At 46.3% G+C, this 24,933-nt stretch overlaps 1 long non-coding RNA gene across 7 annotated transcripts in view; it reads right to left on the bottom strand.

Annotated features, from left to right (window-relative positions):
- The window catches only part of LOC123388308, a 52,174-nt gene that overhangs the window by 6,645 nt on the left and 20,596 nt on the right, over positions 1-24,933 (bottom strand). For 4 of the 7 annotated variants that reach the window (XR_006602864.1, XR_006602862.1, XR_006602866.1 and 1 more), the window contains 5 exons: positions 21,151-21,274; positions 20,014-20,177; positions 16,627-16,961; positions 15,029-15,123; positions 8,173-8,257 (listed from right to left, as the gene is read on the bottom strand). This is a non-coding gene — a long non-coding RNA (uncharacterized LOC123388308). Of the gene's footprint in view, positions 1-1,682; positions 5,057-8,172; positions 8,258-15,028; positions 15,124-16,626; positions 17,128-20,013; positions 20,178-21,150; positions 21,275-24,933 lie in introns of those variants that run through there. The other 3 variants (XR_006602867.1, XR_006602863.1, XR_006602865.1) reach the window with 3 other exon arrangements.

Here is a 24,933-nt window from a genome sequence, read left to right as displayed (position 1 = left end):
CTCGTGACCTCAGACAGCCCCATAAAGCCCTAGAAGGTGAAACCTCCAATCCTGCGATCAGCCTCTGGCCAGGCAGCAGTCTGCTCAGGCGACAAGCCTCAGTGGAGAAACAAAATATGTTTATGGAATGTGACACACCTCTCCTGGGGCCTTGCCAGGAGCCCACTGTTAGGGGCCAGCTGGCCAGGCACACCCTCAGGCCATTCCCCCCACCATTAAGAGGAAAGTGAATTTGTATCATGGAGACCCTTCCTTTCTTTCTACCAGCCCACTTGTGGAAAGGGCAGGGAAAGAGATCTCCCTCATTCCTGTAGCAGCATTAACTGTGTTTGAGAGGATGACGGAGGGAGAAGGTCTGTTCACCTACAAAGACGCCTTCCTCTGGCTAGTAAGTGCAAGAAAAGAAGTACCTCACGGAGCAGTTTGCATAGTATAATCTTGTCAGTAAGCCAAACACTATACTAAAGTGTTCTGCCTACCAGGATTTTTAGTTTGAGCAAAAGAAACTAATTCTGGATAATGGAGGCAGAAAAGATTTGTGAGAAGGATTTTGGGGAGCCCTCAGAATCTCCAGGAGGAGAAGAGCTGGTGAGCTCAGCCCTGCAGTGTAGGCTGGCCCACTGCGGCCCTAACCATTGACCCACTGTGCTCTCTCATTATTAGCCTCTGATTCAAGATGTGGGTCGAGGGTGTGCTGGAGCCTCATCATGTGCCTGAGAAGGGAGGCTGGGAACATGAATGGCCGGTGTTTTTAAGTTAGGACATCTCCCCCAACCACAATAAGCAAGTTTAGATGACAAATTTGAGTGACAAATGTCCCAAGATGTTAAAGGTGCTTATTTCTGGGTAGTTGGATTAAAAGGTGAGGTGGTGTTTTTGTTTTTTGGTAACTTATTATAGGGAATTTCCAACAATACACATCCAACAAATGAGGGAAGTGTATTAACATGAACCGGCATCTCTGGCTTTGGCTCATGGGCAGTTCTGTTTCGTGTGTACTTCCATCCACCTCCTTTCCCTATCTTATTTTGTAATAAACACCAGTCCTCACACATAAGTTTATATAATAAGTTCACTCTTAAATATCTTAGTACTTATCCCTAAAAGAAACCAGAGGCGCGGGGGGGGGGGGGCTTAGTCAGATAAGTGTCGATTCTTGGTTTCGGCTCTGGTCAGGATCTCAGGGTCATGGTATTGATTCTGGGGTCCAGCTTCAAACTCAATGCGGAGTCTGCTTAGGACTCTCTCTCCCTCTCCCTCTGGTACCCCCCTCCCTGTCTGTTCTCTCTCTCTCAAATAAATAACTAAATAGGGGCGCCTGGGTGGCTCAGTGGGTTAAGCCGCTGCCTTCGGCTCAGGTCATGATCTCAGGGTCCTGGGATCAAGCCCCACATCGGACTCTCTGCTCAGCAGGGAGCCTGCTTCCTCCTCTCTCTCTGCCTGCCTCTCTGCCTGCTTGTGATCTCTGTCAAATAAATAAATAAAATCTTTTATAAATAAATAAATAAATAAAATACAAAAATAAAAATAAAAGATATGAACTATATTAAGATTTTTATTTTTAAGCAATCTCTACACCCAACGTGGGGCTCGAACCCACACTTGAGATCAAGAGTTGTGTGCTTCACAGACTGAGCCAGCCAGGTGCCCCACATAAGAACGATATTTTATTTTATTCATTCATTCATTCATTCAGAGTAGGCTCCAGGCCAAGTGTGGAGCCCAAATACAGAGCTCAAACCCATAACCCTCAGATCACAACCTGAGCTGAGATCAAGAATCAGACACTTACAACAACTGAGCCACCCAGGTGCCCTGGAACTATATTTCAAATGTGTAACTTTAATGCCATGGTCACACCTTAAAGAAAAAATTAACAATAATTCAGAGAGATTTTAAAAATGACCTTCTCTGTGTATTTCTCTATTACTTTAATTATCAGGGAAAAATAAAGCTATTTCCATATTTAATTTGTTCTAAAACGCATCAACACATTAACTACAGTGCAGCATGCCTCACAAACCCCGTCTGAGGAGAAAAGCCAGTCAGGGGTCAGAAGCATGACCCAGGGTGACAATAGGCATGGTTTGGGCCACAATGAGCAGAAGCCCCTGGTGCCAGGGCTCTGGAGGCTCACTGATGTGGTGAGGCCACCAGAAATCACCAGGCCTCCACCTGTGCTCCTCTCCCTGTGCGTCCTGTCACACGGCAGAAAGGCCTGGTGGCTGCCAAGCTCACAGGTGACAGGCCCCAAATGGAGACAAGCCAACCCCTCAATGAATCTTGCTCTTTTCTTACATGCACATTTACACACATCCACACTCCTAGCACCCACATTCATACTTATACACTCACCGACACACCTATATTCTCACCCCTGCCCCACTTGCGCTCCTGGGGAGACAACTCAGACCAGTTTAATTATATCTCAAAAGTGGGACATGTTTACACCTGTCAAACCTTGAAAGGCCGCACTGAATCCCTGGATTTGTGCAGGCAGCTACATGACCAGGAGGAGGACCACTGTGAGCTGGAGGGTCAGCCTTGTGGGGCCCCACCTCACAAGAGGTTTGTGCCCATGAAAAGTTTGGTTTCAGGGGGAAGTCGAGGTACTGACAATGGTCAGAAAGCCATATAGAGCAGCACAACACAGGGGTGGGAGGCAGCCTGGGCAGGAGCACCCATAGGAGAGAGGCTCGTAGACTACAGCATGACTGAATCCCGGACTCTGCACATCATGCATGCTCTGGCCCATGCAACCGAGGCCAACATGGAGCTCTGTGCTTTTGTGGACCTGGGATCGACGTCTGTCTCCTTTTTCCCGAAGTGCAAGGCCAACTGCACCCACCCAGCTCATGGGACTGTAATGATGAAGGAAGGAAGTCAGAGAAAGCGAGGACTTTGGGTGGTCCCTCCATGACCCCTGCCAGGGCTGGGGCTTCAGGAAGGAAAGGGGTGAACCACAGTGTGGGGAAGGCAGTTTTGCATAGTATTGGTTCAGTTGGAAACTGTAAGGAACCATCAGTGACCACCTGACCTGTCCCAGGCGTTCTATAGAGGAGAGCAGCAACCCCCCCCCGGGGGGGGGCGGTCAGTAACTGCCCCAACCCAAGACAAGTTCCTAGGAACACCGAACCAGATCCAGAGAGCCAAATTCTTGCCAGAGTTTGGACAGACAAGAAGAGACAGGCTTTCCAGCAGGGGAAGTGCCAAGGTGGGTGTCCACTTGGAGTCCCTCAAGGAGTACACAGGGCTTCTCCAGTCAGATGGTAGGGGTGGGACCAGATTAAAGGAGGGTGTGGATGTCTGGACTTGACCTACAGGCAACAGCGAGTCACACCAAGTTCCTGAGCAGGGAAGTTGCAGGATAAAGGGCTCTAGCAACACTTAGCAGAACTTAGGATGCAGAGTGAGCTGTAACGGAGTCCAGCTGGAAAGCAGCTACAGCTGCGAAGGAGTAAGAAAACACAGATCTGGATGGAGGTCACAGGGGATGAATTAGGAACAAGATATACTGTGAAGAGAAAAGTGTAGGATGCTCTGGCTGACCCCCCCCCCATTGCCAACTGTCAATAGACGCTTGTCTCAGCTGATGCTTGTGTCCATGAACCCTAAACCAGTGACTGCTAATTTTAAGTCAAAGGAAGTTGATGGAAGCCCCCAGGGAGTGGAGAGCTCGCAGAATAAACAAGAGATTGGGAAGACCAGGCTCGGGAAAGTCAGGAATTGAGGGCTCTAGAGAGCCAGAAGCAGGTCATGGCCAGTGCAGCAAGACTTCAGCACCGAGGGTGCATCTACTTTTGTAAATGACCTCTAACCTCTCACTGTCCTCAGCTCACTTATTCAGGATCTGAACTGAGGCAAGAATATCCATTGGCCAGGTGGAGACCGCATTCCTGTCCTGACTGGGCGGGGAAGGGGATGGAGTGGAAAGGATTTGGCTCCTGCGGCTCTCTTTCGCCCTCTTTTGTTGAGGGCAGTAGGGATGAAGCAATCGCCCCCAAAGGAGGCTAGAATGCTCCAAATGAGTGCTGAACTCCCCAGAAATGACAGTTAGCCTCACCTGGCCCTTGCTTCCATCCCACAGATTCCCCAGGTTGCTGAGACCTCTAACTACAACTATTCCTCTCCTGAAGTTACTACCACCCTTGTAAGGGCCGCTCAAATATCCTGCGTTCCTTGACTTTTGTGCTGCGTTTGATGTTCCCGCAATGACAACAGTGCCTGCCCATGGGCGGGTGGGTGAGTGGTGGGCTCGCCACTGGGCTTACAGAACACCTCAGGATGGTCCCTATCTCCTAGGTAACTTCCTCCCCAACTTCACCTTTATACAGCCCCAAAGCTGTGGGTGGTCCTTCCAGGACCCCCAAGATGAAGCCAAGGTCCTTTGGGTGCACACCCCAGAAGCTGGCCCTGCCTGTGTGGCCTCCCTATCACCCACACACACTTGCCACATTCTGTAGGTCCTCACTTCTACTGAAAGACCTCTGTACTCCACCCGGGAGCACCAGGTCTGGCGGGGATTAGCTGATTGGTCTTCAGCCTGCAGAACCCCTTCCGCAATCTCCCCGGCATTGCTACACCCTCCTCCTTCCATCCTGCCACACTCGTACATATCTCAACCAAAGCATTTCTCCCCCACCCCCTAGAATTATCACAATGTATGACATTTACTTGCCATACTTTTTCCTATCAGTAAGAAAAGGGATTTGACATGTAACTTATAAAAAGTCCTTTTTAACTATAACCGCCCCCCCGTCTCTGTAGAGGTAGCACTCCCCTGAATTTGCTGCGTAGCCTCCAGATCCATTTTATTTACTTTTATACACATATTTATCACGACCAGCGATTAACACCGGGCTCTGGCAGTGTTGATTTTACGGTCGTTTACGTCAGTGTCGTCATGCTCCAGGCGTCGTTCGGCGCACTCGGCTCTCCTGCTCCGCGTCATCCCGGAGACCCGCACAGGGGGGCAGACCCGCTTCTCTCTCCCCGTTTGTGTCCCCCTTGGAGGGCAGTGCCTGTGTCTTTTCCACTCTCTGCTTCCAGTTAGGTGCTCAATAAATATGTTTGAATAAATAGGTGAATATGAATATGGCCCAAGAGTTATTTTCAGTATTTCTACTAAGAATGTAAACGTCAGGGCAGCTGCTTCCTTTCCCATCTTGCCTGTCGCCCTCAAGTTCTCAGTTCCAAGTTTTAAATCCACATGGATCCTGCTCCTGCACCTCCTCTCTGAAACCCCCTAATTCCCTATTTGAATAGATGTTTGAGTAATGCAAAATCAGATAACTATAAATGACCGTTTCAGCCAGCTGGAATAAATCAGATGACCAAATCCCAGCCAACAGAAAGGGAGGGCTCATGATGCCTTCTTTTTTTTTTTTTTTTTAAAGATTTTACTTATTTATTCGACAGACAGAGATCACAAGTAGGCAGAGAGGCAGGCAGAGAGAGAGGAAAGGAAGCAGGCTCCCTGCTGAGCAGAGAGCCTGATGCGGGGCTCGATTCCAGGACCCTGGGATCATGACCTGAGCCGAAGGCAGAGGCCTTAACCCACTGAGCCACCCAGGCGCCCCTGATGCTTTCTTTTTATACATTTAGTTCTTTTTTTTTTTTTAAGATTTTATTTATTTATTTGATAGAGATCACAAACAGGCAGCGAGGCAGGCAGAGAGGAAGGGAAGCAGGCTCCCCAGGGAGCAGAGAGCTGGACATGGGCTTGATCCCAAGACCTCGGGATCATGACCTGAGCAGGAGGCAGAGGCTTTAATCCACTTAGCTGCCCAGGAGCCCCTATACATTTAGTTCTTTTTCATTATACAGGAAATTCATGTTTCTTAAAAATAAAAAAAGAAAAAATTCAACTAACTCAAGGAAACCTTTCTTACCCAAATACAAACTCATCTTAGTTATAGAGTAGTTCTCAAAATCACTATTTTGAATGACTTCTTTCCTGATTTTATACCATTTTTCTTCATATAGTTGTGTATATACTTTTGTAATCTATTCTAAAATGTAACATACTGTAAGCAGTTTCCATATTATATAAGATATTTAAACATTAAGTCTTAATTGTTGCATAATATCCAACAAGTAAATACTGTAATTTACCAAATCGCTTCTCTAATATTATTTAGCTTATTTCCACTTTTTTTTAAAGTACTGGAAAGCATGTTGGCCACAGAGCTTTTTATGTATTTAAGTTTATACCTTTGGGATGGCATTTCATGAGTATGTATTGGGCCAAAGGGATGGGCTTAAGAGGGCTCCTTACAGTACTGCCAAATCAGTGCAGTTTACAAATGCAAGCCTCTCTCCTCCCAGCAGTGTGTTAGTAAGAACACTTCTTCTACAATGGCACTTTTTAACCCTGGATATCACACATTTTTAAAGTCAGCCATTTTGACAGAGGGAAAATACATCCTATTTTAAGTTTAATCATTTGATTATTATACCTTTTCAATTGGTTAATAAACAATTGTTCTTTTTTCGGTGATTTGTCTGGTCATATTCTCTAACCTGGAGTAATATTATTTTTCTTTGCCATTTAATATACAATAAGAATTTTAACACTTTGTCACCTTGCCTATCAATCAATATCTTCTACCAGGTTTTCTTTTAATTTTTAAAAAACTCTATAATACTGGACTTCATTGAAATGTTTTACCATGGTATTACATCTCAGGAATACTGTATGTTTTCTCATGCTGTTTTCTGAGAAAAGTACATTTTGTCCCACAAGGTATAAGCTACTTCTGCGCTATTCCTGGGAAAGGATTTCACTGTCTATATTTTATTGGGTTGCAGAGACATAGGCCTGCCTACAGGTGTATGTTCCTCCCTTCCACAGGAAATAGTCTTTACTCATCTCGGCTCCATGTGGCTTAAAATGTTTTAAATCAAATCTATCAATCTTTTCCTGTATGATTATTTATCTTTCAAATATTTATTTATTTATTTTAGAGAGAGAGAGCAGAAGGGGGAGAGGCAGAGTGAGGGAGAGAGAGAATCTCAAGCAAACTCCACAGTGAGCACAGAGCCCAATGCAGGCCTTGATCTCTTGACCCTGAGATCATGATCTGAGCTGAAACCAAGATCAGACGCTCAACGGACTGTACCACCTAGGCACCCCTGACTATTTCTTTTAAACTTAGTCCTTTCATCTCCAATGATTTTGTTCCTTATTTTGTTTTGTTTTTCTTTAGATTTTAGGGTTTTTGTTGTTGTTTGTTTGTTTGTTTTTTTAATATCTAACTTCAAATCCACCTGGGATTTATTTTCGTGGGGTGGATCTAAGAACAGTTTAGAAATAGGCAACAAAAGCATATTTATAGTCTCTGACCCACTTTAGAGGTTTACCTCTAAGGAAATAATTCAAAATAAAATATTTGCAAAGGTGTTCATAGCAGCACTATTTATAATAGCAAGAGTGTAAAAAGCCCAGACATCTACTTGCAGAGAAGAAGTTAGGCAAACTGTGACACAGAAGAGGAGAAAGAAAGGTATGTGTGATGAATTTTAAAAGAATACAAAAATGTACCTACTGTATGCTTATAGTTACATATAATCATGCACGAATTAAGACCACAGCCTGGGAAAAAGACACAAGTGGTAGTGTTGTGAGTAAATTACTGATTGTAGCTGGGTAGGTGGTGTTGTTCCCTTTCTTGAAAGGTGTCAGAAAGTGGATCTGGAGATGGGGTGGGTGCTCCCGGGTGAATTATTTTCCCTTTCCCTAGAATTACTTAAATTCTATTAATATCAGCAACAAGAGATTTATTGCACAAATACAGTAGCTCCTGACATTTGGAATGGATGGGTTTCAAGAACTTTGCTGATCTGCAAATATGCGCATAAGGAAACATGCAGCTCCTCCCCTGCTGAATCATATCTTCTCAGAGAGTCCTTGTGTGTCTTTTGCTTATTTTTGCATCCTTTCAACCATTGCTAGTTTTATCTCTCCCAGGATGTTCTTTTTTTCCCCCCCACAAAGAAAAAGTGCTGAATACCCCTGCCCCCACCCACACTTGACAAGAACTACCCTGTAGCCAAGATGAGTGGAGGCTTCCAAGTCTTGACAGCTCAGGTGCTGGAGAGACAGCCAGGTTCCCTCACCGGTAAGTGATTCTCACTTCAGCCCTGGCCTGGAGGCACAATTCTAATACTGACCTTGCAAAATCACCGTCCTGACATCAGAGGCTTGCTCTCAAATAATTGAGCCAAGAAGGTCAATTCTGTAAGTCTTACGAGTCTTCTGGAAAAGAAGGAAGTTGTGGCAGACTGTTACATTGCGGGAGACGGTGCCCTCCCAGGAAGCCAGCTTCCCCCAATCTTCGTCCTTGTGAAGTCCCGCCCACAGCGGCTGTGCTCTTAACCACGTGTCTGCCTTTGACCAATGAGACTTTAAGGAGGCACGATCCAAGTATAGCCTTGATAAGTGCCTGGGCTTTAGGTCTTCTTGTTAAACTCCCTCTTAGAACCCCGCTGCCATGCTTTAAGGAAGTCCTGGCTAGCCGGTGGGAGTGTGGTGATGCCTGCGAGAATGAGACAGCTCGTGGAGAAGGGCAGGGGTGGGTGCACAGCTGAGTTCCAGCCATTGCAGCCATGGGAATAACACCATGTGGAGAAGAACCTCCCAAACAATCCACAGGATCGTGAAAAATAATAAATCAAGGTAGTTTCAAGCCACCAAATTTGGGGGTTGTTTGTGAAACGGTGACAGATAACTGGAATACGTGGAAATATACATACAGTAGGTCCTATAGGATGTTAAGTCAGAGTAAAATACAAAAGAAGGCATACAGTTATCAAGCCTATGTAAACATGCATGCTTATACTACAACCAGTCCTAAAAGCCACTCACTTTAAAATTACAGAAAGTATTTGCTGCTCGTTAGGTTCATTTTTTTTTTAAGGGCTTAAATTCCTGTTAGTTCACATACAGTATAATATTAGTTTCAGGTGAACAATACAGTGATTCAACACTTCCATACAACACCCAGAGCTCATCACAACACTGTGCACTCCCTACTCCCCATTGCCTATTTAACCCATCCCCACCCCCGCAACCTCCATTCTGGTAACCATCAGTTTGTTCTCTATAGTTAAGAATCTGCTTCTTGGTTTGCTTTTCGCTCTCCTTTTTTCCGCCTTTGTTCATTTGTTTTGTGTCTTAAATTCCACATATGTGTGAAATCTATCATATGGTATTTGTGTTTCTCTGGCTTATTTCGCTTAAAATAATACTCTCTAGCTCCATCCAATGACAAGATTTCATTCTTTTTAATGGCTGCATAATATTCCATAACATCTCATATCTCACATCTTCTTTGTCCATTCATTTTAATGCAGTAGCTATCAAAATATCAATAGCATTTTTCACAGAGCTAGAACAAAAAATCCTAAAATTTGTATGGAACCACAAAAGACCCCAAGTAGCCAAAACAACCTTGAAAAAGAAAAGCAAAGCTGGAGGCATCATGATCCTGGACTATAACTTATATTACCAAGCTGTAGTGATCAAGATAGTATGATAGTGGCACAAAAATGGAACGGAACAGAAAACCCAGAAATGAACTCACGACTATATGGTCAATTAATCTTCAACAAAGCAGGAAAGAATATTCAGTGGGGAAAAAACCAAGTTCTTCAATAAATAGTGTTGGAAAAACTGTACAGCAGCATGTAAAAGAATGAAACTAGGCCACATTCTTAAAACATACACAAAAATAGATTCAAAATGGGACCCCTGGCTGGCTCAGCTGGTAGAACATGAAACTCTTGATGTCAGGGTCATGAATTCGAGCCCCATGTTGGGTATAGAGATTACTATAAAAAAAGTATACTTAAAAAAAAAAGATTCAAAATGGATTAAAGATCTAAATGTGAGACCTGAAACCATAGCAATCCTAGAAGAGAACACAGGCAGTAACTTCTTTGACATTGGCCATAGCAACTTCTTTTTAGATATGTCTCCTAAGGCAAGGAGAAAAAGCAAAAATAAACTATCGGGACTACCTCAGAATAAAAAGCTCTGCACAGTAAAGGAAACAATCAATAAAACTAAAAGGCAACCTACAGAATACAAGATGTTTACAAATGACATATCTGATAAGGAATTGGTATCCAAAATATATAAAGAACTTATAAAACTCAACACTCAAAAACTGAATAATACAATTGAAAAATGGGCAGAAGACATGAATGGATATTCTTGCAAAGAAGACATACAGATGGCCAACAGACCCAGAAGATGCTCAGCATCACTCATCATCAGGGAAATACAAATCAAAACTATAATTTCACCTCACTCCTGTCAGAATGACTAAAATCAACAACACAAGAAACAACAGGTGTTGGTGAGGATGTAGAAAGAGGGGAATCCTCTTATACTGTTGGAAGGGATCCAAACTGGTGCAACCACTCTGGAAAACAGTCTGGAGCCTCCTTAAAAAGTTAAAAATAGAACTACCCCACAGTCCAGTAATTGCATTACTAGGTATTTACCCAAAGAATACCAATACTAATTCAAAGGGACACATGTACCCCAGTGTTTACAGCAACATTATCTACAATGGCCGAATTACGGAAATAGCCCAAGTGTTCATTAGGTTATTATTTAAGTAGATATCTCTTTGAAAGTGCTATAAGGAATTTCAAAAAGTCTATCATGGCTCCTGTTTTCAAAAACTTCCAGTCCTTGAGACAAATCATGTCAGGGAACTCTTGGGAACAATACTTATGACCCCCAGCCCCGAGAGGGACTGGGTGAATGGAAGAAGTTCTGGGATCTGCAGAAAGTCAGTATGTCTTCCAGGAGAAGCAACTGACGTCCTCTTTTTATGGAAAAGTGGGTCTGAGTAAGGAAGTTCTACCGAAGCAACGTTCTGTGCACGTGTGCATGTGAATGTGTGTGTGCCCCTGCACGCAAGCAAAAAGTAGTCTGGCCTCAAAGCCTCCCCTGACCCTGGCCAGTCCTGAGCTTCTCCGATCTTGGCAGTCCTGGGTTCAGTCCCCAGGTTCAGGGACCTGCCTGAGACTCACTGACAAGTCTTGACCTCTCTCAACACTTCCAGTCAGCTCCAGACAAAACCATGCCGTGGTGGCCATCACCAAGCGGGTGCCATGATGGAGATGTCACGTAGGCTGTTCTAAAGGTGACTGAATTCTTGTTGGCTAAAATACACCATATGTGAGCCTTGGGCAAAATTAGGAAGCTTATAGCATGAGTAAGGAGGGCATGACATCTGGAAAAGTACTTTGTAAAAAGAAACAACTGAAGGAACGTTGCAAAGCAAGCAACCAACGAAACAAAATTTTGGCCTCCATCCTTCCAATTTCTTGACTAATGACAGTAAAAGTCCATATACTTTACAAAATATATTTATAAGAGCAAATGGACATTCATGAAAAAAAATCAGAAACCATTGATCATGTTTTGAGTGAAAGCTTTTGAGTATGATTTCATGTCTTATTCATAGGCAAATTTTCTGTTGGCACTATTGCTTTAGGTTCACGAGAAGGATTCATAGTTTGACATTTCTCAGTGTTCTAGAAGGACACCCTGGCTACCAATGCTGAATCAGTCTTTGATGCTCCGCAGGAATACAGCAGTTCCCTCAGCCATCCCAGACTCAACCATTTCTGAAAAGGTGAGAGCTCTCTTCCTGCCAACTGCAAATCTTGTAACTGAGCCCAGTTCAGCCAAAAGTTTAGGGGTCAGGAAATCCTGGTTCAATCTACTTGTTTAAAGGGAACAACACTGTTCTTGCAAAACTCCTGGTTCCCTTTGTGAACTGAAGTACTGAGTCACCTTTCTGAGGTATTCCTGCAATGAGATTCCTATATTTCCCAAGATTTTTTTACTTCATTTTTCCTTGATTAAGAAACGAGTACAGTGAGTAGTCTACTAAAGGTCACAGAAGGTAGAAAGACGCTGGTGTGACAGCTAGGACTGCTTCAGGATCAGGAAATAGGAAGCCGGACGTGCCCTTCTGTTTGCCGAAATCTCCATTCACAGAGGCAGGCCCCTGTCCTGGGAAAGGAGTGGACTGGGTGCACAGTGTTGATTTTCCTCCCAAATTGGAACAGCTCCGCAATCTAATTGGAACCTTTTGTTCCAGCTGCTCAGTGGACCGGGCCTCCGTGATCTTGATAAGGGGAGGTACCTTTCCTATTTTATCTGGCTTCCTAGCCCAGTGTCTTGGCTTGTTTTCCAGCCTTATTGTTTCAGCCTGTTTGAATAACGAAGCTCTCTGGTGAGGGTTCCATAGCCTGCCCTCCCGCAGGCAGCACCAGAGGTGGGGATGGCTCAGGCTGGATCCATTCCTCGTGGGGTCCTTTCCATGCCCACTCTTTGGCTCAGAGGCCCCCTGGGCACCCATGGGTGGGAACTGGGCAAGGATGTCTCACAGCTCCGAGGTCATGGGACTGTTGGAGTCCTCGTGGCGACTTAACAAATAGCCTCCTTGATCTTGGAACCCACCGTGCCTGAGCAGCCTTTGTGACTCCCTGCTCAGAGGATCCCTCAAGGCCCCATTAGGGGCAGGGAGGCTTCCTTAGAATCACTTGGGGAGAAGGGGGGCAGTAGAACATAGTGGTTAATGGTGGCCTCCTGGCCTCACCACTTGCCAGCCATGAGGTTTGGAGAACATCATTTAATCTTTCTGTGCCTCAGTTTTCTCATCTTCAAATTGGGGGTTTTGGTAGTTCCTCTTCATAGGGTTGAAAGGATCAATCCAAATGCCATGGTAAAGTTCTCAAGAACACAACCATTAGTATTAGTCGTAAGGTAGTGCACAGAATAGGAAGTCTTTATCTGCTCTGCTCCAGATAATAACCCCAGTTGGTTCCTGTTAATCTGGCCCAACCCTCATCCCCACCCCTGCCTGGGCTGCAGAAGGCCTTGTCCCAGCTGGAATGGCCCATGAATCAGAAGTCAGACCTTCTTCGATCTCAGTCCTCAGATTTCTGTGGCTTCTGTCCTCGGATGACTGTTCACCCAAGTTCAGTTGGACACGAAGGTAGAGGAAAATTGCCTAGGAATCTGTGTACTGTGGCTGAGAAAAGAGCACTGACATTACACGGAAAATGTGGATTGATATAGGAGAAGGTTCATGTTTATAGTCCACTTTGGGAGAGCCTAAGGAACAGGATTTCAGGAAAGGGGACTGTCACTGGAAGGAGGCAGCATTTACTTTCCTTAATTTGCTAGATCTTCCCTCCCCAGCTTCTGAACAACCAGGTTTCAACGAAGTATCTTTGACCTAGGCCTCTGGGCCTTTGGGCAAAGGGTTTAGAAAAGCTGCTCAGAAGACAGCTTAGTGTCAGAGGAGAGCAGGGCTGGCGGGAAGGGGGCTGTTCCAGGCTGGGATTCTGGGTTCTAGCCCGACTCTGCAACCCAGGCCACTTCCATGTCTGTGCAATTAGGGTGGTCAGGAAGTTGGTCAGAAGCTCCCCAGCCTCTCCTCTGGCTTGCCGAGTCCTGGGTCCGTGGCACTCCAGTCCCTGCCCCACCCGAGCCGCGTATCTGTGCACCTGGAGAAGCCCTGGCAGATTTCAGCTGACTCATGTTACCGTAACAGGATGCCTTTCGTATTGCTCTCTGGACCTGGAAAAAACCGAGAGTGCCAAGGGTGGCCCAGTATGTGAGCGTTTCCTGTTTCTCCGAAGGCTCACAAGTCATCAGCATCCCGGGAGCAAGGCAAGCCAAGAAAAAAGGCAACACCTCCCGAAGTGCGCGTTGCTCCAGGCCTCTCCCGGCCCCCACAGCGCCCGGCGTGGCTGCAGCGGGAGCGAGGAGCCGTCATCTCTGGCCCCGCCATCTCTGGCCCCGCTCTGTCGGTGGGGAAGGAGTTCGCAGCCTGCAAGCTCCAAGAGGGTCCCGCGTGCCCTGCTGAGGGGCCCTCAGTTGGATCCGTGGATGGTCGGACTGACCCCTGGTGCTGCTAGGGGCTTCACATCTGGAGGAATGGGCTCTGCACATTCGTCTGCGGTTTTTCCGCGCCGCCACCCCGGGTATGTCCATCCTTCCAGACACCAGGCCCCATCCGTTCCTTTAAACACACCATACTAGGATGTGCTCCTCTCCGGGCGTCCCCAGGGGCGGTTGGCATTCATGGGGGTCATTTGGGTTGGATACAGTGTGAGTGAGGACTGGTAACAGGAGTGGGACTGAAGTATCTGTTGAGCACCACTGCACAGCAGGTAGTCTGTCACTGCACTGAGTTAAGTAAATGGACTGTGGAGAAAGGCGAGAGGCAGGGTGGGTGGGTGAGGAAGGAGGCTTAATGCAGAGGGGGTGGGCACCAGCGGCCTTGAACGCAGAGATTGGGGGGGGTGGAAGGAGGGGAGGGCCCCAAGGCTGAACCCTAAGAGCCCCCAGCAAGACCAGGAGATGGGGCGGCCTTCTCTCCCTGCTGGCCTCCTGCCCAGGGCCGAGAGTGGTGTGGACCACCCAGCCGTGGGGCCACTATCCCCACGAGGAAAGAAAGGAGCTAGCGAGTGGGAGGGGCAAGTGTCTGGCATGGCTAGCTACTCTTTAAGTGGTTTTGTTTTGTCTTTGAAGTTTAGAGATAACCCTATAAAATTAGCTGCATCCAGATGTCTCAAGAGTCAAACAGAGTCACCCCAAAGGACCTGTTGCAGGCTGGATTTGTGTCCTGGGGCCATTCACAGCCAACAGACTTCCTCTGGTGAGCCCTGTGCAGCGCTGGCCCCCTGCACACACAAGCTCTTCTGCGCAGCAGTCACTGCTGCCAGCGAGCTCAGGTCCTCTGTCCAGAAAAGCCCCTGAACCACATGTCCCACCCAGAGACCACTTAGAAATTCCTGCTTCTCAGTCACTGTCCCCTCTCTGGGCCACCCTTGTGCAGAATCCCAGCTGAAGGAAAACTCCAATGACTGCAAATTACTTAAAAATGAAACTCAGACTTCTTATCCCTACGATGTAAAGCACCCAGAGGAGTTTTACTCTTACAAAATCCAATAAACCACCCATAGCTGTACCCAGCAAGCAAAAGCATACCTTTGTTGGTAAGCAGAGGAATGACCAAGCAGGTTGGGGACACCGGATCTCATGCCCAGGGGACAACTCTGGGACCAGTCTTGTTTTCCAATAGTCTAAAAAGAGTTGGTGAAAAGTGACATTTATTGGATACTTTCCAGCTGTGTGAATGTGGACAGGTTCCTAAACCCTTTGTGCCCCCAACTTTTTATCTATAAAATGAGAATACTTTTCTCCCCTCTTAGGGTTTGGTGAGAATTAAATGAGTCCATCTCTGTCACATACATAGATGGTGGCTGGTGCACAGAAAAATGGGAGTTAAGTGTTACCTCGATATCAGCTATTACCTTGTGCCCGCCCAGAGTGGGGACACAGTTTCTGCTTTTGGGACTGAAGTTTCAGAGGTTCCTCAAAACCAGAGCCAGCTGGCCATTAAGTGGAGCCGTGGGTCTTCCGATGTCCCTTCCCTGGGGAGAGATGTCTCCAGAACTCTCTCTCTCTAGACCCTGCCTCATCTAGCCCGCATGCCAGGCACCTGCACCTGCCTTTGGGGCCCTCGTTGGTGGAAAGTGGCCCCAAGTTAGGATTTAGAGGATACTCCGTGTAGCAGCAAAGTGACCTTCCTCTCTGGACCTCAGGGCTCCTGTCTGTCAATTAGAGATAATTGCCCTGCCCACCTACCCACATGCAGGGGGCATTTAAAGACCAAATGCAGAAGAAATATACATTCTAAATGTATAATTTAATGTACCTAAATGTAACATCAGGAGTCTCCACTGTGCCTCCAACCCCCAACTACCCTCTCTAAAGCTCAGCTGGGGTGGAAGAGATTAGAGTAGACCAAACTCAATAGGTCTGCAGAGGCCTGGGGTGGGGGGTTGGGGGGGTTCCTTAACCACCGACAGTCTCCGTCTGCCCCCAGGCGAGACTGCTAGGAAGAGGTGGGACTGAGTATGAAGCAAACCTAAGCAAACCTTTGCGAACCTAAAGCTCTGAGCTGCCGCTGAGGGTAAGGGAAAGTGCCTGGGAAAGCATGGGGCCCTGTGGCCAGAGCATCACCCAGTGGGGGAAATAAAAATAGAGATATGGCTCTCCCCTTTCCCACCCCAGCTGAGGAATGTCTGCATAAAAAGCCACCCTGAACTTACACGGAAGCAACACACAAATTACACTGATGGAAGGAAACGCTGGGAGTGTGGGGCCTAGCACTGGCCTGGCACTTCATGGGGACACCATGAATTTGTTCCCCTCGTGCGCATGTGCACACACGCTCTGCTCCACTTGGCCTCACACCAGGCTTTCTGCAAGTGTAAAGTACCTACTGTGTGCTACTGTGTACAAAGTGCCTACTATGTGTTGGTTCCGGGAACCAGCCTTAAGAGCTGGACTTGACCTCTGGGAGCTGCCAGTTTAGTGGTTGAGACAGACTTGAACCCAGGAGAGAATGAGAGCCTTAACAGGAGTCCCGGAGGGTGCTCCAGAGCTGGGAGTGCTAGTAGATGGTCCTCCAGGCTGAGGGGACATCACGCAGAGCAGGAGGGGGCAGGAGCTTTGAGGTGACTGTGAGGCATGGGTTGGGCAGAGGGAGGGTCCTTGGCTGGTATTTTCTTGTTACATACCTCCTTGATTTATTCTTTGGTACTTCCTGGAGAAGCAGGACCTTGGCTGCCCACCTTTACTGTAGTTGCCCAGTCACACAGCTCTCTGAGGGGAGTGGCCTCTGGATCCCCTGGAAGCGCTGTCTTTTCTGACAGAGGGTCTCTCAGCAAGCTTCTGGAGCCAGAGTAGATTCTGGGTGAATGCTGTGGCTCTAGTAGAGGCTGCAGCCTGAGGAACAGTGTGTGGAAGTCTGGCTCCATGAGCATCACAGCTCGGTCGCAGATGGGTGAGGGATGTGGGCGCCCTGCCAGTCAACAGGGAACTGCACAAGGGGTTTGCACAGGCCACTCTATTCCTGTAGTCACCAGGATGAAGCTGAAGTTAGCGGGGGTCCCCGGCTCTCAGGCTCCAGCATGGGTGAAGCCTGCTTCCCAGTCAATGCGCTTGGAAAAGCCCCTGCCTCTACCACGGGCCATAGAGTGCTGTGTAACTTCCTCTGTGGGTCTGTGCTCCACCAAGGGCTGAGGGAAACGGGGCCATGAGTCAGGCCTCAGCCCGTCACTGATAAACCACCAGCTGCCCAGCCTCCACTCTGCACGCAGTGGACACTGGGATGGCTGCCCATCGCCTTCTCCCATCACCACTCTGTCCTATGTAGGACATGTGGGGCTGCTCCACAGGGGGTCGGGCAGATAGGAGTGGGTCCCATGAGCTTCCAGGGTCAGGACCCGAGGTGCCCGCCACCAGCAAGCTGTTTCACCTGGGCTTGATCACACCACTCAACTCGAGGGTAAGAACATTCTCCACCTTCCCCTCAAGCTCAGGAGACCTGCAGGGGGAAATCTGCTCTTCTCAGAAAAAGGTACTTAGCTTAGGTAATTAAAAAAAAAAAATCTGCGGTTACTTCAACTGCCTTCAAGGAATTCACCGTGTAGGGACAGGCTTGGAAACGCAACAGCTGGCTTTTAGAAAACAAGAAGGATTATCTTTGGATCACTTGTTCTGAGCTGACGGAACCCCTCAGGGTGGGGAGGCACAGGCTGGAGTGCCAGTCATACTTCTGGGCAATTTAAAGCCACGTGCTCTGTGTCACCAAGACAGTGACTCAGCCATGTGCCTGCCAAAGCTCATTCACAGAAGGACGAAACTGCTCGCTAGGCATTTTTTAAAGAGAGGGCCCTTCGCCTCCTGGAGGGAACCGGGAGATACACAGGAGGGGAGACTTTCCAGCCGTCCAGGACAGTGGCCCTCAGAGCTGGGACGGGGCTTGGGGGAGTGGGTCGCTTCTGTTCCGTCAGCCCCTGGCTTTCCATCCGTGTCTGTTAGATGACCGAAGGCACACCAGAAGAAATGACGTGAAGCTAGCGCAAAATCCTAAAGCCCATACTTTCCTAGGCGTGTCTTCCCTGTTGTCCCGTAGCTCAGCAGACAGAAGCGATGCTTGAGTGGTCCCCACAAGGGAGCAGACGCCCAGTGGGGAGCAAAGGGATCCGTGCACCCCAAGGACTCCCCCTTTCTTTCAGTCCCTCCAAGAAGGTAGGAGTTGGCCCCAAACACCTGGAGGGAATAAGGCTTCTCATGTCTGGTCTATTTCTGGGATTATGAAGAGTGTATGTTGGCTGAAGCCATCAAAAGGTATTTTTAAAATTATTTTGGTTCTTAAAAACAAAAACAAAGGCCTGGTGACAGGTGCTCAGTCCAGGCTAGACCAGCACAGCCAGGCTGGGAGGCGTGGGCAGATACTTGGGGGCCTGGCCAGGCTGCCCTGCCAGGGCGGGCAGACAGGTCCTCATCCTGCAGGCGCCACCCACCCATGGCACCGCCTCACATCTTGAAATCCCCACCTTCAGCTGCTCCTGGGAGTCCGAGAGCCCTCTGTAGGCAGCTGCCACCTCAAGAGTCCCCACTTCCGGAAGCATCCCGGCCATATTGGCTGGGGTTGGCTGGGGTTGGCTGGGGTGGGGGGTGGTTCTTGCCTTTTCTATCCTTTTCACTTCCTTTTTCTTTCTTTGCCATCTCCTGACTTAATTTAATTGTCAGCCTGGCTGGTGGTGGTGACCAGAGACCGGAGAGGGTGTCCCGCTAGACAGACTCCCCAGTAGGGGCGAGAGTCCAGCAGCAAGGACAGGACCCGCAGGACCAATAGATCCCGCTTATCTCCCTGGAGACTTGGTTTCCGGGGCCACCCCGAAGATACCAGTTAGGGCAGGAGAGGACAGGGGCAGGGTAGGGCCACCAAGATTTGGGTCCCTCAGAGAAGAGGACAGCAAGAAGGACATCAACAGGGTTATTAGGCTGATGGCCTTAATGGCCCAAACACCAAATATGGGTGGATCAGAAACACAGCAGGCATTGGTGACTACAAAATGCAAGTTGGCGGGGCACCTGGGTGGCTCAGTGGGTTAAGCCTCTGCCTTCGGCTCAGGTCATGATCCCAGGGTCCTGGGCTGGAGCCCTGCATCAGGCTTTCTGCTCAGCAGGGAGCAGATCTCCCTCTGCTCTCAGCAGGGAGCAGATCCCTTGTGATCTCTCTCTGTGTGTCTAATAAATAAATAAAATCTTTTTTTTTTTTTTAAGAAAAATGCAAGTTGGTTCTGTGCTTAGGGCTGTGATGTCCCTGCAGAAGGATGATTTCACCTGCCAGGCGCCATCCAGAGAAGTGCCTTTTTACCATTCTCTGCACCAATGAAAACTCTCATGGCCAGTAGTTTTCAATGACTGTTGTCTCTAAAAGGAAATTGGGGCTGCATTTTCCCACAAGAATTTCAAGGAATTGTGATTACTCAGAATTCCCTCGTGACATTATTGTGAACATTTGAGAAATTCCCAATGCCTCCTGTTGCCCTGAGTGCGGGAAGCCAGGGATAACCCAAATCACACACAGCCCAGAGAGAATAGTTCATACCAACTGCATAAACTATTGCATAACTACAATGGGGTTGCTTTTTCTCCTTCTCCTTCTTCTTCTTCTTCTTTTTTTTCTTTTATAATGAAAGGAAATGCAAATGAAACTGTAATGACTTCTGGTAAAATTGTGCTTAGAAGATGACTTCCTACTCCCTATCTTTCCCCTCCCCTCGAAAGCCCTCCTCTCAAGATCTCTTCTCCAGGTGCTTAGTTCCCATAGCAGTTTTCCAGGATCGGGAAGGGACATGGGACAGTCCAGGTAATGAATTCTGGGAGACCTCCCACTTTGGGACGACCCAAAGCTTTGCTCAGGCCCAGAGACAGATGCAGGGGCTCTCCAGGCTAGAAGAACCTCTGGCCACCAGCCAAATTCCAATGCCAAGTGCAACTCCAATCATGAAAAAGATGTGGAAAGTCTTGCCAAATATTAAAGACTGCCAGGAAAAAATAAAGGGACTGCATCACCCTCCTCCCTCACTCCGTGGAGAGAAACAGCTCACCTTTGTTACTGACATCCATGGACGATGGGTGTGCAGGGGCTGGATATGTCCAGGGGAGTCTAACCAGAGGGTTGCCAGAAAACCCCAAAGAAGTTGCCTGGTCATATGCATGCAGCAACACTTGGGAGTTTGTCCTCTCAAGGGCCACAAGACAGAAGAGAATTCTGGGGAAAAAAAAAAAAGTTTCCTAGAATTATCTACCTGGAAAAGGCTGTAGGCAGGTAGACATATGTCTCATTTCTAAATAATGATTTGTTTTTCTAAGAAAAAAAAGAGACAAAAGAAAAGAAACAAAAGAAAAAAGGAGAGGGAGGGGAGAAGAAAGGAAGAAGGAAGAAAGAAATGGGAAAGAGGGAAGGAGGGTGGGGGAGGGGAAGGAAAGGGGATAGAAATGAAAAGGAGAAGGTAAAAGTTCTGGGGCCAATGCTGTTCAGCAGGGCAGCTTCTGCTCACATAGGACAATTGAGCCCTTGAAATACACCTGATCGGAACTGAAATGTGCTGTAAGTATAAAACAGATGCTGCATTTCAGACGTAGTATGAAGAAAGGCATGTCAGTAATATAATTGTTACTGGTCACCTGAGTGGCTCAGTCAGTTAAGCATCTGGCTTCAGCCCAGGTGGTGATCCCAGGGTCCTGGAATCGAGCCCTGCATTGGGCTCCCTGCTTAGCCGGGAACCTGCTTCTCCCTCTGTCTCTGCCCCGCCCCGGCTCATGCTCTCTTTCTCTCTCTCTCATAAATATCTTTTTATTTTATTTTTTTTTTAATTTGTTTTTATTTATTTGTCAGAGAGAGAGAGAGAGTGAGCACAGGCAGAGTGGCAGGCAGAGGCAGAGGGAGAAGCAGGCCCTCTGCTGAGCAAGGAGCCTGATATGGGACTCGATTCCGGAACGCCGGGATCATGATCTGAGCTGAAGGCAGCGGCTTAACCAACTGAGCCATCCAGGCATCCCTCATAAATATCTTTTTAAAAAAATCTTTAAAAAATAGTAAGGTCCCTTAAAAAAATAAATATCAATTACATGTTGAAATCATCATGTAATCATTTGGGAGATTTGGGATTAAAATAAATTAAAATAAATGTCACCTATTTTTTACCCTTTTTAAATGGGTTACAGTTTACATTTACAGTTACCTCAGCGGTGCACTCCATTTCTTTGGCAGCGCTGTCCAGAGACTTGTCCTCAGTGGCGAGTCCTAGGCCCACTTCTACTTCCCACTGAACTGCAGAGGTCCTCTGCTCCGCCGCTTTCCCTGGACTGAAAGTCAAGCAGCCCAGATGTGAGATGTCTTGATTCTTAGATTCTCCAGATAAGATCCAAGCAGAGTCTCAAGCAGTCATTTTTGACCTTTTAAAATCCTCTGCTTCGAAGGAAGGGCACACAGGGGCTTTTTTGCGCTCGTTTGAGAGAGTCGGTAGGTAGTTGTGTGAGAGCCACGGAAACTTTGAGTAGGATGTGTGAGTCATGGGAGGTTGGGGTTAGGCCTCAGTGGGGACTAAGGCATTGAGAGACACTGTTCAAGTTTGAATCCAGGTTCACCGGTCAACCTTTAGAATGTCTGGAAGCCACGCCACAGAACATCGCGGCAACACTAATAGAACGTTTCTTGCAAATACATTACATGTTAATAAACTGAATTTTAATTAAATAAACATTGCTTCCAAGAATAGGCATTACCTGTACCCAGAGTACCTGAGGCCATGAGGGTGCAGCCGGCTGCTGTGGGGCCCCGCAGGACAGAGAGGAGGTCTGTCTGTCTGGAGGTGGGATGCGGGAGGGGAAGGGTCCAGGTATCCACTGTCCACAGGCTCGGTTTCCCAGGTCCCTAGCCTCTGCGTGCGAACTTTTATCAAGTCGCAATGATATCATACTTGCATGTCTTACTTTATACTTCTTTCTCATAAATGCTCATAAGCATTTTCCATGTTCCTATATAGTCCTCATAGTCTCCTTTTTTAGTAATTAACTAATACTCCTCCCAGGGACTGTATCATTTTGTAACCTTCTGCGGGACATTCAGTTTCCACTTTTGTTCTTGAAGTAAGATAGCAGCAAAAGTGCAATTTGCTTTCCTTGCTTTCTTTCCTTTTGGATTTAAATTGCCTTATAATTAATTCCCAGGAAAGAAAGAAATACCGTATTTAGGGGTTTGAATTCTTTCCTAGTTCTTGATAGATAGTGCCAAGGTGCGGTCCGAAAGGCGTGTGCAAACTTACATTACACAGCAAACTTACAAACACAGCAATGGACGGGAATACTAAGTTTCTTGCAACTTTGCCAGAATTGAGATGTTGTATATATATGTACACACATGTATATGTGTATACTTATTTTTATAGCATTTAAATTTGCAAACATATGTATAGATGTATGTACATAAATATACATATGTATATATTTGGAAATTGTATTGCAGATTTTTTGAAATTTGAGATTTTTAAAGCTTTTATGAGCAAAATATTTATAGACGGGTAACACAGTATATACACATTTTTTTTCCCCCTGAAAATGCCAAGACATTGTCTTGAGCATTTCCAGACTTGAAATGCATTTCTGTTTTTAAATCATTCTGCACGGAAGATATGTCTCTTTTTCTCTGTTTATTAATTTATTTAATCATTTCTTTATATAAATATGGACTCATTTTATTTTTGGGGTTATACTCCAATTAATTGTATTGCTCAAAATCTTCCAGCTCAGGCCATTGGGAAGTCTTTCATTTGGCTCCTGTGGCCCTTTGATATGTCCCCATCAATGGATTTGTAAGTACCTCCTTACTTTCTAGCACTCCAGGATGCTCCAGGCTCATCTTGCTCAGCCCAAGAGTCAGTTCGTTCTCCAAGGAGCTCTGTCATTGGATAATGGTTCTAGAAACCAAGATTTAGCAGCTCAATGTGCTAATTGCTATGAGGGTGTTGTTCCTCAGGCTCTCAGGTGACACTGAAAAGACTGTGTTTACTGGCCTGCCTCGGGGGTGAATTCCTATAAGTGAAATTTCTGGATCAGAGTGACTTCACGCTAAACGCGTTGTTACTGCTTAATTACCCTCCAAAAAGATTGGAGTGATTTTCACTCTCCCCAGAGGTGCTTAAAAGCACCTGTTTTCCCACCATATCTCCAATACTGGTAGTAATCCTTAACATCTTTACTAATCTGATGAGTGGAAAATGGAATCTCCATGTTTGAATTTGAACTTTTTTTTTTTTTTGAATTGATGTTTCTAGTTTTCTCATTGTTCATCTGTTACTAAACTTTGAATTTCTTCATTTATCTTGTGCAGACATTTGTAACCTTCCTAATAATAATCTAAAATGACTCTTTAAAACTCTTTGCTGATCTCACCTTTGAGCTTAGCTAGATTTTGCTGAGAAATAAGTGTTCTTGGGGCAGAGTGACAGCAGCCCAGCTGGGGACAAGAGGACTCATTTCCATATCTCCTTGCAGACATCTCCTTATTCGTCCTTCCCAGACCCTTCTAGAGTCTCTCCAGTGCTCCTTCCTTGAGGATGAACTGTTCTAGAACATGTCAGCAATGTGTGCCTGTTGTGGACTTTTGTCACAGTTTCCAGGATGACTGTGACTCAACCCCAGTCCCTGAAGTCTGAGGCTGTCTACCTGGAGAGAGCACTCATTCCCTGGTGCAAACCTGCCCCCTAACCCAGCCTAAGGCCAGCACAAGTTCTAGCTGTGTCTTACCCCCACTACTCCTCTGCTTCTGGTCGCCCCTTTAACTCGTAATGCAATTATACACATGAAACATCCCCAGACATGAACCATTCAAACTACAAAGTTATCCAGTGAAAATATATGGATATTTAACTTCCACACCTCTTTAGAAATATACATGCATAAACATGCATATATCACATATAGATGTTTTTTTTAATGCAACCAGCAGAAACTATACACAGTGTTCTGCACCTTGCTTTCATTTTTAGTTAACAATCTATTTCCAAGATCTTTCCATAACGGCATACGCAGATCTTAATTTCCTTTGGGATGGCTGCATAGTATTCCATTGATGTATTATTGTTTATTTATCTCTCTAGTCCTGTATCAGAAGACATTTGGCTTGTCTCCATTTCTTTTGCCACTACCAACTATGCTACTGTGAACATCCTTGAACAAACATCCTTGTGGCTCTGTGGGGATATGCCACAGTAAATTCCAAGCACTGGAGTCTCAGGTCAAAGAAAATGGGTCCTTGAACTCTGATAGATAGGGCCACTTTGCTCTTGGAAGAGGCTGTTCCAATTTACCCTCCCATCAGCAGTCACTGAAACAGGGTATCCCCCTGTCCTCTCTTACCCAACTTCCAGCTTTGTTACACGCATAAACGTTCTCCCATCTGAGAGGTGAAAACGTCATCTCATTGATGTCTCAATTTGCATGTCTCTCATTATGCTTGAGAATGCTTAACACTTCAAATGTTAAGAAGTCATTGATAATTTCTGTGAACTACCATATCCTTTAGGAACTATCCTATTGGTTGCCAGTCTTTATCTGACTGATTTATAAGAGTTCTTCACATATGAAGGAAATTAGTATTTTGTTAGGCATGGTATAATAACTACATTATATTATTATATGTATAATATCTATTATGTATAGAATATAATGTTATATATTATAATGGTATAATAAGTATACTATAATTTAAAATATTATAATAATTCCCGCCTGTTTACTGTATCTTTTGTTTGTAGACTTTTCTTACATACATATTGCCCTTACAGAGTCTGCCTTAGAGCAGGTTAGAATTTCAGTACACATATTTGCGTGTGCAAGAATTGATTTTTTAAATATTTCATCCTCATTTCTGCATTTCTGTTCCCATCCCCCTAAGGTGACAGACACTTTGTCCCATCAATTCAGAGATCAGCTGGTCCTTTCGTCCCACCACAAAGTTCCTGGGA

Source organism: Mustela putorius, unplaced genomic scaffold, assembly GCF_011764305.1.
Source record: "Mustela putorius furo isolate JIRA1106 unplaced genomic scaffold, ASM1176430v1.1 tig00003898_pilon_pilon_pilon, whole genome shotgun sequence".
Lineage (NCBI taxonomy): Eukaryota > Metazoa > Chordata > Mammalia > Carnivora > Mustelidae > Mustela > Mustela putorius.
This window is presented reverse-complemented; position numbering and strand designations above follow the sequence as displayed.